Source organism: Physeter macrocephalus, chromosome 11 (assembly GCF_002837175.3).
Source record: "Physeter macrocephalus isolate SW-GA chromosome 11, ASM283717v5, whole genome shotgun sequence".
Classification (NCBI taxonomy): Eukaryota; Metazoa; Chordata; class Mammalia; order Artiodactyla; family Physeteridae; genus Physeter; species Physeter macrocephalus.
In genome coordinates, this window is record NC_041224.1 from 102,163,587 (window position 1) to 102,180,607 (window position 17,021).

At 36.5% G+C, this 17,021-nt stretch overlaps 1 pseudogene; it reads right to left on the reverse strand.

Moving 5' to 3' along the window:
- Positions 1-10,010: 10,010 nt before the first annotated feature.
- Positions 10,011-10,543, reverse strand: LOC129392555 (COP9 signalosome complex subunit 5-like; annotated as a pseudogene).
- Between the last annotated feature and the right edge of the window lie 6,478 nt (positions 10,544-17,021).

Consider the following 17,021-nt stretch of genomic DNA (forward strand, 5'->3'; position numbering starts at 1 on the left):
AGGCAAAAAGGACAACAGGAAAAAAAAATCAATAACACTAAGAGCTGACTTTTTGCAAACATAAAATTGACAAGTAAGACTCAAGTAGAGAAAAAGAAGACTCAAGTAAAATAAAAAATGAATTAGGACTAGGGCCATATCTCTTGCACCCGTGGCTGCCAGCTTCCCTGCACATTTGGCGCTGCCAGGGCTCCTACAATCCAGGCAGTCATACCACCTCTGTGCCTGGTCCTCACAGGGGCAGACCCAAGAGCTCCAAGGTAGCCTTAGGACCAGATTCCTGTGGGTGGACCACACACAGAAGTGAGTATGAAACCAAACCTGAACCCCAGGGACAGGTTGACTAAGGAAGAAGACTGAAAATCTTTCCATCAGCTGTACAAGCTGCAGATTAAATCCCCGCAATCGGCTAGGTAGACGCTGCATCTATGGAATATCTGAGTAGACAATGAGTGTTCCCACAAATGAAAACAGTCTAGCTCTGGCAGCTGTGGACTTTGGGGGCAAGCACATGCAGGAACTGGACCAGATCAGAGTCTAAGTTTTCCCCACAGGGTGCACAGGAGGTCCAGAGACCAGCCCAGAGGCAGAGGAGAGCTTCTTGCAGAGGCAGAGGTGGGCTGTGGCTCATGGTGTGTGCAAGGATACTTACAACGGAGACCTCAGGGAAACAAAATTATTACTATTAATTTTATTATGCTTTGATTCATTCTGTTGTTGGTTCTGGCTTTTTTTGTTTTTTGGTTTTTTTTTGTTTGTTTGCTTGCTGTTTTAGTTTTTTTGTTATTTAGTCTTTTGGGATCTCTGTGTTTTATAACATATTTTTTATTTTTATTTTTGTATTTCAATTTCTACTTTGCTTTTCTGTTGTCCTGTGTTCTTTCCCTTTTTATTTTATTTTATTTCATTATTTTTAAAATCATTTTTATTAGTTTGTTCTGTTTCCTTGTTTTATTCTTCAGCTGGCACACTGCATTGGTTTTGTTTTTTGGTTATGTGTTTTTGTTAGTTTTAATCCTAAATGTTTGATTTCAGTTTTGAGTTCTATTTGTCTGGTTGATCTCTTGCTTTTTGTTTTATTTGGCTGTTTTTGTTTCTTTTACATGTGTGTGTTTCCTTGTTTCTGTTTTTGTTTGTTTCATTTTGTCTTTACCTTTTCTCTGGGGTTTTGTCTTTTTTTTTCTTTAATATATTATCTATTTTAATTTTTTATATTTCTATTTCTATGTTGCTATTCTTTTATTCTGTCTTCTTTCCCCTTTCTCTTTTTTATTTCCTAATGACAATGAAAACAAGATGACCCAAAACCTATGGGATGCAGCAAAACCAGTTGTAAGATGGAAGCCTGTAACAATACAGTCCTACCACAGGAAACAAAAAAATCACAAATAGGTGCCCCTCGGGGGATTGATGTGACCACGCACCTGAAGGGTGCAGTGCTGAGCCGGCCAGAGTGGATACGCAGCCAGTGGGATGTCCCTCCTGTGATGTAGTAGTTCACCATGGGGACAGGTCTCATGAACGGGCATCCAGGGGCCTGAACAAGGCATCAAATTGATGCCTTCAAGAGCAGCAATAGGTCCCTGGGAGGAGGAACCAAGATAGCAGACTAGAAGGACATGCTCTCACTCCCTCTTGTGAGACAACCAGAATCACAAATAGCTGCTGGACAATCATTGACAGGAAGACACTGGAACTCACCAAAAAAGATACCCCACATACAAAGACAAAGGAGAAACCACAATGAGATGGTAGGAGGGACGCAATCACAGCAAAATCAAATCCTATACTGGTGGGTGGGTGACTCACAGACTGGCAAACACTCATACCACAGAAGTCCACCCACTGGAGTGAAGGTTCTGAGCCCCATGTAAGGCTTCCCAACCTGGGGTTCTGGCAACGGGAGGAGGAATTCCTAGAGAATCAGACTTTGAAGCCTAGTGGGAACTGATTGCAGGAATTCGACAAGACTGGGGGAAACAGAGACTCCACTCTTGGAGGGCACACACAAAGTAGTGTGAGCATTGGGACCCAGGGGAAGGAGCAGTGACCCCGGGGGAGACTGAACCAGACCTTCCTGCTAGTATTGGAGGGTTTCCTGCTAGTATTGGAGGGTCTCCTGCAGAGGCAGGGGGTGGCTCTGTTTCACAGTGGGGACAAGGACACTGGCAGCAGAAGTTTTGGGAAGTACTCCTTGGTGTGAGCCCTCCCAGAGTCTGCCATTAGCCCTACCAAAGAGCACAGGTAGGCTCCAGTGTTGGGAGCAAAAGCAGTTCTAAGAGACAAGTTTATAACTATACAAGCCTACCTCAAGAAACAAGAAAAATCTCAAGTAAACAATCTAACACTACACCTAAAGGAACTAGAGAAAGAAGAACAAACAAAACCCATAGTTAGCAGAAGGAAAGAAATCATAAAGAACAGAGCAGAAATAAATGAAATAGAAACAAAGAAAACAATAGCAAAGATCAAGAAAACTAAAATCTGGTTCTTTGAGAAGATAAACAAAATTGATAAACCATTAGCCAGACTCATCAAGGAAAACAGGGAGAGGACTCAAATCAATAAAATTAGAAATGAAAAAGGAGAAGTTACCACAGACACCACAGAAATACAAAGCATAGGTAGAAGCTTCCAAGACTGAACCAGGAAGAAACAGAAAATATGAACAGACAAATCACAAGTAAAGAAATTGAAACAGTGATTAAAAATCTTCCAACAAAGTCCATGACCAGATGGCTTCACAGGTGAATTCTATCAAGCATGTAGAGAAGAGCTAACACCCATCCTTCTCAAACTCTTCCAAAAAATTGCAGAACCTCAATAGATGCAGAAAAAGCTTTTGACAAAATTCAACACCCACTTATGATAAAAACTCTCCAGAAAGTGGGCATAGAGGGAACCTACCTCAACATAATAAAGGCCATATATGACAAAGCCACAGGAAACATCATTCTCAATTGTGAAAAACTGAAAGCATTTCCTCTATGATCAGGAATGAGACAAGATGTCCACTCTCACCACTATTATTCAACATAGTTTTGGAAGTCCTAGCCATGGTAATCAGAGAAGAAAAAAATAAAAGAATACAAATTGGAAAAGAAGAGGTAAAACTGTCACTGTTTGCAGATGACATGATACTATACATAGAGAATCCTAAAAAAGCCACCTGAAAACTACTAGAGCTAATCAATGAATTTGGTAAACTGGCAGGATACAAAATTAATGCACAGAAATCTTTTGCGTTCCTATACACTAATGATGAAAAATCTCAAAGAGAAATTATGGAAATACTCCCATTTACCATTGTAACAAAAAGAATAAAGTACCTAGGTATAAACCTACCTAGGGAGACAAAAGACCTGTAGGCAGAAAACTATAAGACACTGATGAAAGAAATTAAAGATGATAGCAACAGATGGAGAGCTGTACCATATTCTTGGATTGGAAGAATCAATATTGTGAAAATGTCTATACTACCCAAAGCAATCTAAGATTCAGTGCAATCCGTATCAAATTACTAATGGCATTTTTTATGAAACTAGAACAAAAAATCTTAAAATTTGTATGGAGACACAAAAGACCCCGAATAGCCAAAGCAGTCTTGATGGAAAAAAACAGAGCTGGAGGAATCAGACTTCCTGACTTCAGACTATACTAGAAAGCTACAGTAATCAAGACAATATGGTACCGGCACAAAAACAGAAACATAGATAAATGGAACAAGGTAGAAAGTCCAGACATACACCACACACCTATGGTCAACTATCTATGACAAAGGAGGCAAAGATATACAGTGGAGAAAAGAGAGTCCCTCCAATAAGTGGTGCTGCAAAAACTGACAGCTACATGTAAAAGAATGAAATTAGAACACTCCCTAACACCATACACAAAAATAAACTCAAAATGGATTAGAGACTTAAATGTAATACCAGGCACTATAAAACTCTTAGAGGAAAACATAGGAAGAACATGCTTTGACATAAATCACAGCAATATCTTTTTTGACCCACCTCCTAGAGTAATGGAAATAAATACAAAAATAAACAAATGGGACCTAATGAAACTTCAAAGCTTTTGCACAGCAAAGGAAACCATAAACAAGACGAAAAGACAACCCTTAGAAGGGGAGAAAATATTTGCAAATGAAGCAACAAACGATTAATGTCCAAAATATACAAGCAGCTCATGCAGCTCAACATCAAAAAAACAAACAACCCAATCCAAAAATGGGCAGAAGACCTAAACAGACATTTCTCCAAAGAAGATATACAGATTGGCAACAAACTCCTGAAAGGATTCTCAACACCACTAATCATTAAAGAAATGCAAATCAAAACCAAAATGAGGTATCACCTCACACTGGTCAGAAGGGCCATTATGAAAAAAAAATCTACAAACAATAAATGCTGGAGAGGGTGTGGAGAAAAGGAGACCCTCTCACACTGTTGGTGGGAATGTAAATTGATACAGCCACTATGGAGAACAGTATGGAGGTTCCTTAAAAGCTAAAAATAGAACTACCATATGACCCAGCCATCCCACTACTGGGCATATACCCTGAGAAAACCATAATTCAAAAAGATACATGTACCACAATGCTCATTGCAGCACTATTTACAATAGCCAGGACATGGAAGCAACCTCAATGTCCTTTGACTGATGAATGGTTAAAGAAGATGTGGCACATATATACAATGGACTATTACTCAGCCATAAAAAGGAACGGAATTGAGGTATTTGTAATGAGGTGGATAGACCTAGTGTCTGTCATACAGAGTGAAGTAAGTCAGAAAGAGAAAAACAAATATTGTATGCTAACACACATAGATGGAATCTAAAAAAACAATACTGATGAACCTAGTGGCAGGGCAGAAATAAAGACACAGGTGTAGAGAATAGATTTGAGGACACTGGGGAAGAAGGGAAAATGTGACAAAGTGAGAGAGTAGCATTGACATATATACACTACCAAATGTAAAATGGATGGCTAGTGAGAAGCTGCTGCGTAGCACAGGGAGTTCAACTTCATGTTTTGTGATGACCTAGAGGGTCGCGATAGGGAGGTTGGGAGGGAGGCTCAAGAGGTAGGGGATATGGGGATATATGTATACATATAGCTGATTCACTTTGTTGTACAACAGGAACTAACACAACATTGTAAAGCAATTATACTCCAATAAAGATATTAAAAATAAAAAGAAATTAATTAGGAGATTTATTACTGATACTGCAGAAATGCAAAGGATCATAAGAGACTACTATTCATATACACCAAATTGGACACCCTAGACGATATGGGTAAATTCCTAGAAACACACAACCTACCAAAAATTAATCATGAAAAAACAGAAATATGAACGTACTCTTAGTAAGGAAATTGAATTATTAATCAAAAACAAACCAAATACAAAAGCCCAGAACCAGACAGCTTCACTGGTGAATTCTACCAAACATTTAAAAGAAGAATTAATTCCAATCCTTCTCAAAATCTTCCAAAATATAGAAGAAGAATGAACATTTGCAAACTCATTTTGTGAGCCCAGCATTACCTTGATATCAAAACTGGACAAGAAAACAAAATTACAGGCCAACATCCCTTATCAGCATAGAAAAATTAGATGCAAAAATCCTCAACAAAACATTAGCAAACAAAATCGAACAATACATTAAAAGAATCACGCACCATGATCAAGTGGGATTTATTCCTGAGATGTAAGAATTGTTCAACATCTGCAAAACCGTGTTGTGCACCACATTAACAAAATTGAGGATAAAAATAATATGAGCATCTCAATGGATGCAGAAAAAGCATTTAATAAAATTCAAAACCATTTACATTATAAACTCTAACCAATGTGGGTACAGAGGAAGCATACCTCAATATAATAAAGACCATATATGACAATCATACAGCTAATATCTTAAAGGTGAAAACTGAAAGCTTTTCCTCTAAGATCAGGGACAAACAAGTATGCCCAGTCTTGAAACTTTTATTCAACATAGCATTGGAAGTTCTAGCCAGAGAAATTAGGCAAAAAATAAAGTAAAATTAATAAAAAGCATCCAAATTGGAAAGGAAGAAGTGAAACTGCCACTATTTGCAAATGACTTAATATTATATTTAAAAAAACCTTAAAGACCCCACCAAAAGAACTGTTAGAACTAATCAAGTTCAGAGAAGTTTTAAGATACAAAATCAATATATAAAACTCTGTTGCATTTCTATACATTTATAAACTGTCAGAATGAGAAGTTTAAAATATTATCCCATTTACAATTGCATCAAAAGCATAAAAACCTAGGAGGTGAAAGACCTGTACACTGAAAACTCTAAGACATTGATGAAAATAAATTGAAGAAGTCACAAATAAAAGATATTACGTGTTCATGGGTTGTAATAATATTGTGTTAAATGTCCAAACTACCCAAAGCAATCTACAGATTTAATGCAATCCCTATCAAAATTCCATTGCCATCTTTCACAGACATAGAACAAACAATACAAAAGTTTGTATGAATTCTCAAAAGATTGTAAATCGCCAAAGCAATGTTAAGAAGACCAAAGGTGGAGGAATAACACGCTCAGATTTCAAACTATATTACAAAGCTATGGTCATCAAAACACTACGGTATTAGCATAAAAACAGGCACAGATAAATGGAACAGAGAGTCCAGAAATAAACCTACATATATATGGTCAATTAATTTATGACAAAGGAGCCAAGAAATACAATGGGGAAAGGACAGTCTTCTCAATAAATGGTGTTGGGAAAACTGGACAGCCACATACAAAAGAATAAAACTGAACTACTCTCTCATACTATACACAAAATTAACTCAAACTGGATTAAAGACTGGAAGGTAAGACCTGAAACCATATTGGTCTTGGCAATAGTTTTTTGGATTTGACACCAAAACAGGTACAAACAGGTGTTGCCAAAAGGCAACAAAGCAAAATAAACATGTGGGACTATATCACACTAGAAGACTCCTGCACAGCAAAGAAAACCATCAACAAAATGAAAAGGCAACCTACCAAATGGGAAAAAATAATTATTTGCAAATTATATCTGATAAGAGGTAAATATCCAAGATATAAAGAACTCATACAACTCAACAGACAAAACCCAAACAATCCAACTAAAAAAAAAAAAAATGGGCAGAGAATACAAATAGACATTTTTCCAAAGAAGCCATACAGATGGCCAACAGGTACATGAAAATATGTTCAACATCACTAATCATCAGGGAAATGTAAATCAAAATCACAATGAGCTATTGCCTCACACCTGTCAGAATGGCTATTACCAAAAAGTCAAGAAATAACAAGCATTGGGGAGGATGTGGATAAAAAGGCACTCCAATGCACTATTGGTGGGAATGTAAATTGCTCCAGCCACTCTGGAAAACCGTATGGAGGGTCCTCAAAAATTAAAAAAAGAACTACCATATAATCCAACAGTTCTACTTCTAGGTATTTAATCTGAAGACAACAAAAACACTAATTTGAAAAAATATAGGCAGCCCCATATTTATTACAGCATTATTTACCATAGCCAAGTTATGAAAATAACCTCAGTGTCCATCAATGGATGAATGGATACAGAAAAGCATATATACAAGTACACACACAAAAAGGAATATTACTCAGCCATAAAAAAATGAAATTTTCCCATTTGGACAACATAGATGAACCTTGAGGGCATTATGCTTAGTGAAGTAAGTCAGATAAAGACAAATATTGCATAATTTCACTTACATTGGACATCTAAAAGAAAAAGTGGGAGTGAGCAAATGGGTAAAAAGGGTTAAAAGGTACAAACTTCCAGTTATAAAATAAATAATTCATGGGAATATAATGTATAGCATGGTGACTATAATTAATAAGACTCTGTTGTATGTGAAAGTTGCTGAAAAAGTAGACCTTAGAATTACTTATCACAAGAAAAGTAGATTTTGTAAATCTGTGGTGACAGATGTTAACTAGATTTATCGTGGTGATCAGTTTGCAATACATAGAAATATCACATCATATTGTACATATATTATATGTCAATTATATCTTGATTTTTAAAAAAAAGACTTGAAATATTTGTTAATGCTTTGGAGTGGTATTTTGTTTGGTTATAAAACAATGCTGAGATGGATCTTAAGTTGGAAACATAAAACTCCAATTTTATTCAGATTTTAGGGGCAGAGTTCTGGGGAGAGGTGGGCTAGAATAAGGCAAATTAAAAAGCATGTCTCACTTCAGTGTCTCAAACAAACAAACAGAGCACTGGGAAGCCTCATTGTGGTCCTGATGTCAAAGTGTATCCCATAAGTTAGAAGGCATTTTTCCATCTCCCCAGGGTATCTCCTATGGAAACAGGCCAGGCCATCATGGTAGCTGCTTAGGAGTTTGGGATTCAAACAATCAATGTGAGGACAACAGGAGACAAGATAGAAGTGTCAACTGCTATCAAATGGCCACAAAAATGCACACCAAGCATATCATGGGAACAATGGAAGGCATGGCAGTGAGGCTCCATGTACAGGATAAAAGGGGAAAACATGGTCATTTGCGAACACATGGGAGTCACCCATGAAATCCATCCTACTGGGCTTCGGCTGCCATTGCAAAATTCCACAGACTGGGTGGCTTAAACAGAAATTTATTTTTTCACAATTCTGGAGGCTCGAAGTCCAAGATCAAGATTTAGTCAGTTTTGATTCCTCCTGACACCTCTTTCCTTGGCTTGTAGATGGCCAACTTATCTGTCATCACATGGTCTTTTTTCTGTGTGTGCACATCTCTGATGTCTCTCTTCTTATAAGGACACCAGTCATATCAGATTAGGGTCCCACCCTTATGACATCATTTAACCTAGTTACCTCCTTAAACACCTTATCTCCAAATAGTCACACTGGGGGTTAGGATATCAACTTAGGAATTTTGAGGGGACACAATTTAGTCCATAACACCATTCCACACCTATTTTATAAAAACCATCTTATTCATACCGCCTCATCCAGGGTCTGCAGGAGGTTGGAATTCTACTGGGTAAGCCAAGTTAACTGTATTGTTATTTTTTATCATGTTATACTTTCTCTCTAATAGCTCATCCTGAAGCTGCTTTCATGGTTAATTTGAATATTTGAAAATGATTAGGTAAGCTACTAGCTCTTTTCAACATTTTTAGAAAAGAAGCAACACCATGCAGAATCTTACTACTAAAGCCAGATAGAACTGTCATTTTTGCACCTAGCCCACATTCAAAGAACTAGTTTGAATAAATTCACCATTTTTAGAACCACAATTATGTAAATGATCATCTCATTTTATATATATATATGAATATATATATATGAATATATATATATGAATGAATAAATAAATATTTCTTTCTTACAATGCAACCTACATGTAGTTATGCTCATGGGAGGAAACAAAGAATTTTAGGTTCAAGCAAAATGCTGATCTCCAAAGCAGTAGTTGGTATTTTTAGGTAGTTTTAGATAACAGTCTCAGTGTGAGTTCTTTGTGTGTCATGCCTTCCAGATGAGGGAAGATATAATAGGCTGTTTGACGGTCTCAAGCCCAATCTTTATGCCTCTACCCTCTCTCAGGATGTAGTCAGGCAGTTGCTGGTTTTGTTACATCATTAATTTAGCACCCTACACAATTTTAACTGGTTTTGTTTACGTCATTTAATTTTCTCTTAGGGTTCAGCACCACAAATATTTCAGAAACAAAATAAACTGGGTCACTGCGGTTGCTCAAATCAGTAGGACACCATTCACATGGCCCAAATGCATCTTAGCCGCTGGAGTTGACCATGGCACACCATGGGTTGTTTTTATTTTTCTTTGTGTTTTCATTTTAAATAGTTTTATCACAAGATGTTAATATTCAGGACACTTTGGAGCAACCTTATACTTCTAATCAGAGTTTTGGTAACTGGTTTTAAAGTGTTACTTAAGTATTTTTCTCATCATTACTTTCAAGCAAAAGTACTACTCAGTGATTAAGAGATGTTACTTTGATTAAACAGTTTACCCTTAATAACCTGAGACATCAATCCATGGATACCTTTTATGGTAGTTTTACAGTATTCTCAAGTAGTTTTGGCAAGTTTGTCTTCTGACTTTTGGTCATGTGTTTCTACACCGAACATGAAACTCCCTCATCTCACCTGGGCTTTTGACTGCTCTAAAACAAATCAGACAAATCAAACAGCTGACCAGTGGTACAGTCTGCATTAATCAGCAAGCTAGAGAAACACAGAATATTTACCCAGTATTTACTCCATGAAAGCTCAAGTGATTTGTGATCCAGAGGATTTGAAATATGAGACTTCTAAGACATGCTGCTTGTAGTGTACACCAAAGCCTTCTATTTTATTAAGTGGGATCTGGTACTCAGAAGGTCCTTCTCAAGAGGTTTGTAACTCCTTGGTTATGTCCTAAAGGTTCCAAGATTCATTTTGCAGGCAGATACTGTTCTTGTTGGGTATAAACAAGCCCCAGGTACAAACCTCCTGAGAATTAATGGGACCATCCAGTATAGACATACCCAAACTTCCTCTCTAGGAAGTTCTCCAAACCTAATGAACATTGTACACAGAACCTAAGAACATTTTCTACCCTCTGATGTTCTCTGTATCTCCCAAAGCTGAACAATGTTGGTGATAGTGTCTAGCGAAGTGAGTTTTGACATCATTATGTCTAATTCTCTGTGATTTGGAATTTTTTATTAGCATTTTTACAGAAGATGTATTGACCTAAGCCCACTTAATTATCTAAAGCCTCAGCCTATGGGTAATAAATAAGATTAATATAGTATTTAAGGTAAGTGGCACTGGGCAAGACTCTCCATTGATTGTGGAGTGTGTTAAGGTTTTGTCTTTCATGTCCACATAAGAAAAAAGGAAAGCTTAAGGGAAAGGACTCATTAAAAGTCCTTTGTCTAAAAACCTCGGGAAGTTTGACATCATATTCTTCCTGACCTCTGAGCGATCACTACTATGGCCAGGGCTAATGTTTTTAACATTGCAGCTTGAACATGGCCCAATATTTTAAATTACATCCATAGATTAAGCCTTCTTATAAATTTCCTGGTTCCGATGCCTTACATTATTGGATATATTTCTGTTTCCTTTGTGTTCATAGACCCTAGACCTAAATAATGAAAACTCTTTATAGTTCATCCAAAGCTCACTGACTCTGACATGTGGTATTCACATTTTGTAAGTAATTTCCAGGGTACTTCCTATTTTTCTGCTGAGTTGTATGCCAAGATAACTTTTGGAAGGTATAGCAGCATGGGTAATTGGCAATTATCCAGGTTTGTGTTAGATACATTTTGGAGGTGTTTCTGTAAATTAGGAATCCATGCAAAAAGGTAAATTTCTTTATCTAATAATAATTCTCATTGGGGGTGCTCCCTTAATTTATCTCCCTTTCTCATGCATTTATATGAAATTGCCTCAAATGATGCTTTCTTTTTTCTCTGAAAGAGCCCATCAATAGATATCCAAAGACAACCATAATTAGGTAAGCTGGCCAATTAAATAAGGAAACACAATATCTTGTTAGCAATTGGCATCAATTGTTGGGTGACATTTTGATAAACTGCTTCAATATAGCGTATAGCATTTTGGTGCCTTTTCACTTCTTAAAAGGTCAAGGTCTCTGAAAAGTAACATTGAAATAGCTTATATTTAAAGGGTATAGGAAAATTCAAATAAATAGCCTGTTCCACTTCTAGATCTTTCTTCTCACAATAAAATCCCTGACAGTCTATTTGTCTTTTTTTTTAAATTGTACTTGTTGAGGTTTCCATTATTGTAAGGGGAAGACGATATACCTTTTTCTCTCTAATCCAGATTTGCTATCACTTGAAGCCTCCGTCTATTTCAACAAAGAATTTAACAGTTGACTCACTTGGGAAGATTTGTGTGGTTACAAGTGGCTCCCTTCCTAAGAGAGAACTAGAAATATTTCTACACCAATACCCACTTGTGAGCCTTATAGGAAACTTCTTCAAACCACTGTGAGGAGTGTGTATCACATTGCTCAAGGGTGGAAATCAAGGTCAACTCCACCAGGACTCCAGGTTAGTGTTTCTTACAATATGACCCCACAAAGCATCTACCTTAAAACAGCACCTGAAGTGCTTTATAAAAAATGCAGATACTTGAGTCAAAGTCCAGATCAAATGAATCAGAATCACTGAAGGTGGAGCTGAGGATACCTCATTTTTACAAGATCTCCAGGTAATTCTTAAGTATACCTTTGAAAACCACAGCTCTGTGCCATAAACAGGTAATCTGACCATTGGGAGACTTTGAGCTCAATCCTGCCTCCCTTCCTTCACACATATTAAACTTCTCATATTCTCATCCAGCAGGAAATCACTTCTAACTTTAAGATGAAAAAACAAGTTGCCTTTTTCCAAAATGACTCATCCTTGACTTTTTGTCCAGACTGATGCAAAGGATCTGTCTTGCACATTGTGGACTGCTCGTGGACATTTTGGGGATGTGTATAACATCATTTTATTAGGAGTGGATAATTTTTCTTTTCAATTGTCCTATGTAGTGTAGGAAGTGCCACATAAATTTCTTTTACAGCCTTGTTAGAAATGTCTGAGAGCTGCAGCAAATACAGGTCTGTGTGTGAGCAGAGTGTGATCGGGGCTTTGCTGAACATGAATTGGTTGAATCAGCCAGTGGTCCCCTCATTCAGTCAGTGGGCCACAATCACAGGAGTGCAGGTGACATAACTGCTCTTTCAAAAAAGTAAGGCTGTACCTATTTTATCCTTTCCCCACTACATAATAAGTTTTATTGATTGTAAATAAGTATTTGATATTTAGTTCAACAAATTTTGTAGTTTAAAGGTTCCAAAAAGCAATCTCCCCACAACAAAACAGCTGAAAATACATTGTAGGTTAGGCAAATTGCAGGAGGTTAACAAGGCTGGAACATATTCATATCAAGTCTCCTCATTCCTAAATGCACCTGTCCTGGAGGTCAAGGCTCAAAAAGCCAGTAAGACCCCAATACATTCCAGGCCCAGGTAATGGTCACCTCACACATCTTATGAAAGAGTCCTCATTCAGCTTTGAGAAAGGAAATGATGCATATCCTTCTATCCTCAGATCATACCCATCAGCCTGTATAATTTGTTTAAAAGGAAGAATATTTAGTGAGCTTCAGCTGTAAACTATTGTCCTACTGCCTAGAATGTATTCTTTGGGGTCCTAACTCCTAGTGTCCCTCCTTCCCATGCTCCACTAGCTCTGAGACACTGCATGTCTTATCAACCTACATTGGGAGAATTCATCTTTTCTTTGACTGATTCTTCAGGTTCAGGGTCCTGTGCCTAACTGGCTTATTTGTGCCAATAATATTTCGTGATTTTCCTCATATGCTTTGGATCTCCTGAAAAAGACTATGCTTCCTGCTTGTCCCTTTCTGAGCCATGGAAAGCTAGACTCAATACTCAGCCATGCCACTGGCCTTTCCCGTTCTTACATGTCTGTCGCCCTCCTTTTCTTGAGCACCTGCTTTCTGTAGATAACATTTGCCAAGTTCTCTTAATCAAGTGACTCCTGGATCTGGTCATTCCAGATCTACATAGCCAGTCATGACTTTGTACTGACAGTGAAAGTAAAGAACTACTGACTATATAAAAATATAACCCCAGTTCCCAACTCCCTTTAATGATTCTTCACTGAATTCCATAAAGCCCAAGAAGAATTAAGAGATTGTAGTTCATCTTGGAGGTGGGGTAGAGAAATAAGTATGTATGGAGTACCAGCTGAGAGCTGAACATGTGATCTTCCTTATGGTAAGAAAATGCTTCTTGGGGATGGGAAAAGGAAAATTGAGCACACACAACAGTAAAACCTAGATAAAGTGATAAAAGTTACTTTAAGAACAAAAGTATGAGAGCATATCATTATTAAGAAACACTGGGCATAAGAAGGTGAAATATGAAAATAGTCGACTAAAAAATAATTCAATATTAAAAAATAATGTTTCAGAGGAAAGTTTAGAAATCAGATTCAGAAACTGAAAAGTTCACCCTTTAACACAATGAACATAATGATCACGTCTCTTGTGTTTATTACTCTATCCTCTTCTTAACACGTTTTATGGCGCTTGATAGGAATGCCAAAATATCTCTTAAATGAATGAATGAAATAATTTATCGATCAGCAAAGTAAACTGCATTATACAGTGAAAATATGTACAGTGACATTGGTGCACTCACTAACATTTTAAAAAATGACATGAATGTCAATGTCCAAAATAAACGTGGGTTTAGAAAATACATTTTGCTGGTTGATATTATTCCAATAAAGGTTGAGATCTCAGTCATCTATCTGCCTATTTTCTTCTAAAAATATTAAAAGCTTTACTGTTTCTTAATGCATTATTCTTAATGCATTAATTTACTATTTCTTTGCATGGTTATTTTTCACATTATTTAGAGAAAATCTGTCTTCCTGCTAAAAATTTTTGTATTGTATATACAGTATTACTTATTGCTTGAATAATGCCCTATTAATTTCAATGGATTCCTTTTGACATAAAAATGGATTTGCACTGAAGGGCAAACACTACCTCCATATGTATCCAGGCTGCATTACAATTGAATCCATCACATTATACATTTATAGGTGTCTACCCCTCTTACACTGCTAAAATGGCCCACCATAAAAAATGGCCATGTGAAAAGCTGGTTTAAATTTCATGCATTTTTACTTGCAAAGTATCTGGATAGATGAACAAAAGCCTCCAAGATGAAATCTTTTCCAACATGAATATGCTAACATGACTAACATGACTCCCTGGAAGCAACACCTCAGCACTTCGTCCAGTGTCTTTTCTTTAGATTCCAATGACAGATTTGTTTTAGGGTCAGCATGTTGGAAAGCAGTAAGAATTTATTTTTTCAAGCTCACAGTGGTAAACGGCACATTGAGAGAGGAAAATGTAATCTCTTTTGTTTTCTTTGGCACCACTGATGCTAGTAAATGAGGGCCCCTATATGGAAATCAAAAGCCCTATTTAGCATGTAGGACCTTTTGGATTATATCTTTAGAAATAACTGCTTGGTATACCTATTAAAGTTTTAAGACAATTAAAATGTCTTCCTTTTCCTTCTTAAGCATGGAAAACCGTGCCTACAAAGCTGACTGAAGGTATGGAGGCAAAACATGATTCTCAGGGACAATCATAGAAACCAGACTTAGTAAGTCTTTCTATTTGGGATGCTTCTAAAAAGTGAGGGTCAAGAGTTTAGGAGAACATCAGTTTTGTGGGATTTCATCAAGTTTCCTTATTTTTCCATAAGTTAGAACTCTCAAACGGAGGTAAATATATTATAGCAAATAATAACATACTAGTAGGAGGAAAAATAAAACACTAGATCTCTATCTATGACTTAAACAAGAAAAATTGTTGGCTCATGGTTTGAGATTTTACTTCTCACATAATAAAAACAAAATAGAACAGGAAATGACAATAACATCACCAGATTGGAATCAGAATGTTTGGGTTTACGATCCAGTTCTGTCCTTTCTAGATATGTGATTTCAAAAACTCATCGGGCTTCTATTATATGCTGTATTTATAAAATGAGGATTTTCCATAAGAACTTGCTCCACATATTTTTAAAAATTAAGGCCAGCATTTAAAAATCAGTTTTTGCATAAAAACATAGACTTATGGTCTCAGTTGCTTTATATGTAAAATGGGGATAAAAATAATCTACTACTTTGCGTCCTTTATGTAGAGTGAAAAAGATATTGTTATATACTTTGGAAACTTGAAATTAGTATTATTTACCATTTATTAAACTCATATTATTCTTGACTTTAGTAGCTTCTTTTGTCTCTTCTAATTTTTTTAGTTCTTTTTCTTCTTATGATCTCAGGAATTAACCACAATATTTCATACCTGATGCTTTGAAGACTACAGCTTTAGTTAGGCTTGGCCCATGAATTCTGACTCATAACTTTTTCCATTCAAATTATTAAAAGATGACTATTTATCATAACGTATGAATGGAATATAAATGAGGCTCAGTGTACATCAGCTCCCTTATATGAATACACATAGGTCTAGCACGTGTACAAGGGGTCATGAAGTGAATTTTGAGATGGTAAAGATGAGGGTACTGTTAAGTTTCTTTTTTCGTCCCTTCCATCAATAAAATCTATTGAAACACACAAGATGTAGAAATAATACATATTGATGCAGATTGAACTGGCAAATTGTGTTTTGAAATATAAGGTGCATATTACTCTTTTGTCCCTCAATATGTTAAAATACATTTTATAAAATTGTATTGTAACCCTCAAATCAATCTGATCTTTTTAAAAAAGGTTTTTTTTACAGAAGTTAGTGGATCAAAGATAAGGTTAAAAATTAGCAGTACCTTGAGTTACAAAGAATTTGTAGAACTCTTTCTGTAGCTGGGAGTTTGAGAACCAACTATTAATCATGTTATAACTTCAAAAGATATAAATGTGTACCAAGCAGAAAGAATTCAGTTCAGGTCTGCTGGCCCAAATACAATGGGCTGAATACAAAGTCCTGAGATTTCTTAGATGCATAATGTACTTACAAATGGTCCATGCTATGCTAATAAAACTATTGTGACTTGGAGCTTTTGCAGTAGAAACTGACAGATGAGGCCGGGTTAAGTACTTTTTCAGACAAGCTACTACAGTAAATCATTAAGGCACACAAACAATCATCCTTCATCAACGTGCAATTTGTTTCATAGCAATTGCAAATCGAAAACAATGTAAACAAACAAATCGACAACTAATGAACATCCCCCCCACAGCTCACTGTAAATAGATCTACAACTTTAGAAGAACACTTTATCCAACACATTGTCAACTCATTGTAAACACATCTACAACTCATAAACAACTCATTACCCAGTCTGTTGTCACCTCATTGCAATTAAAGTTGAATGTTAACTGTACTGTATGTTCCTGCTCTGAATCAGAT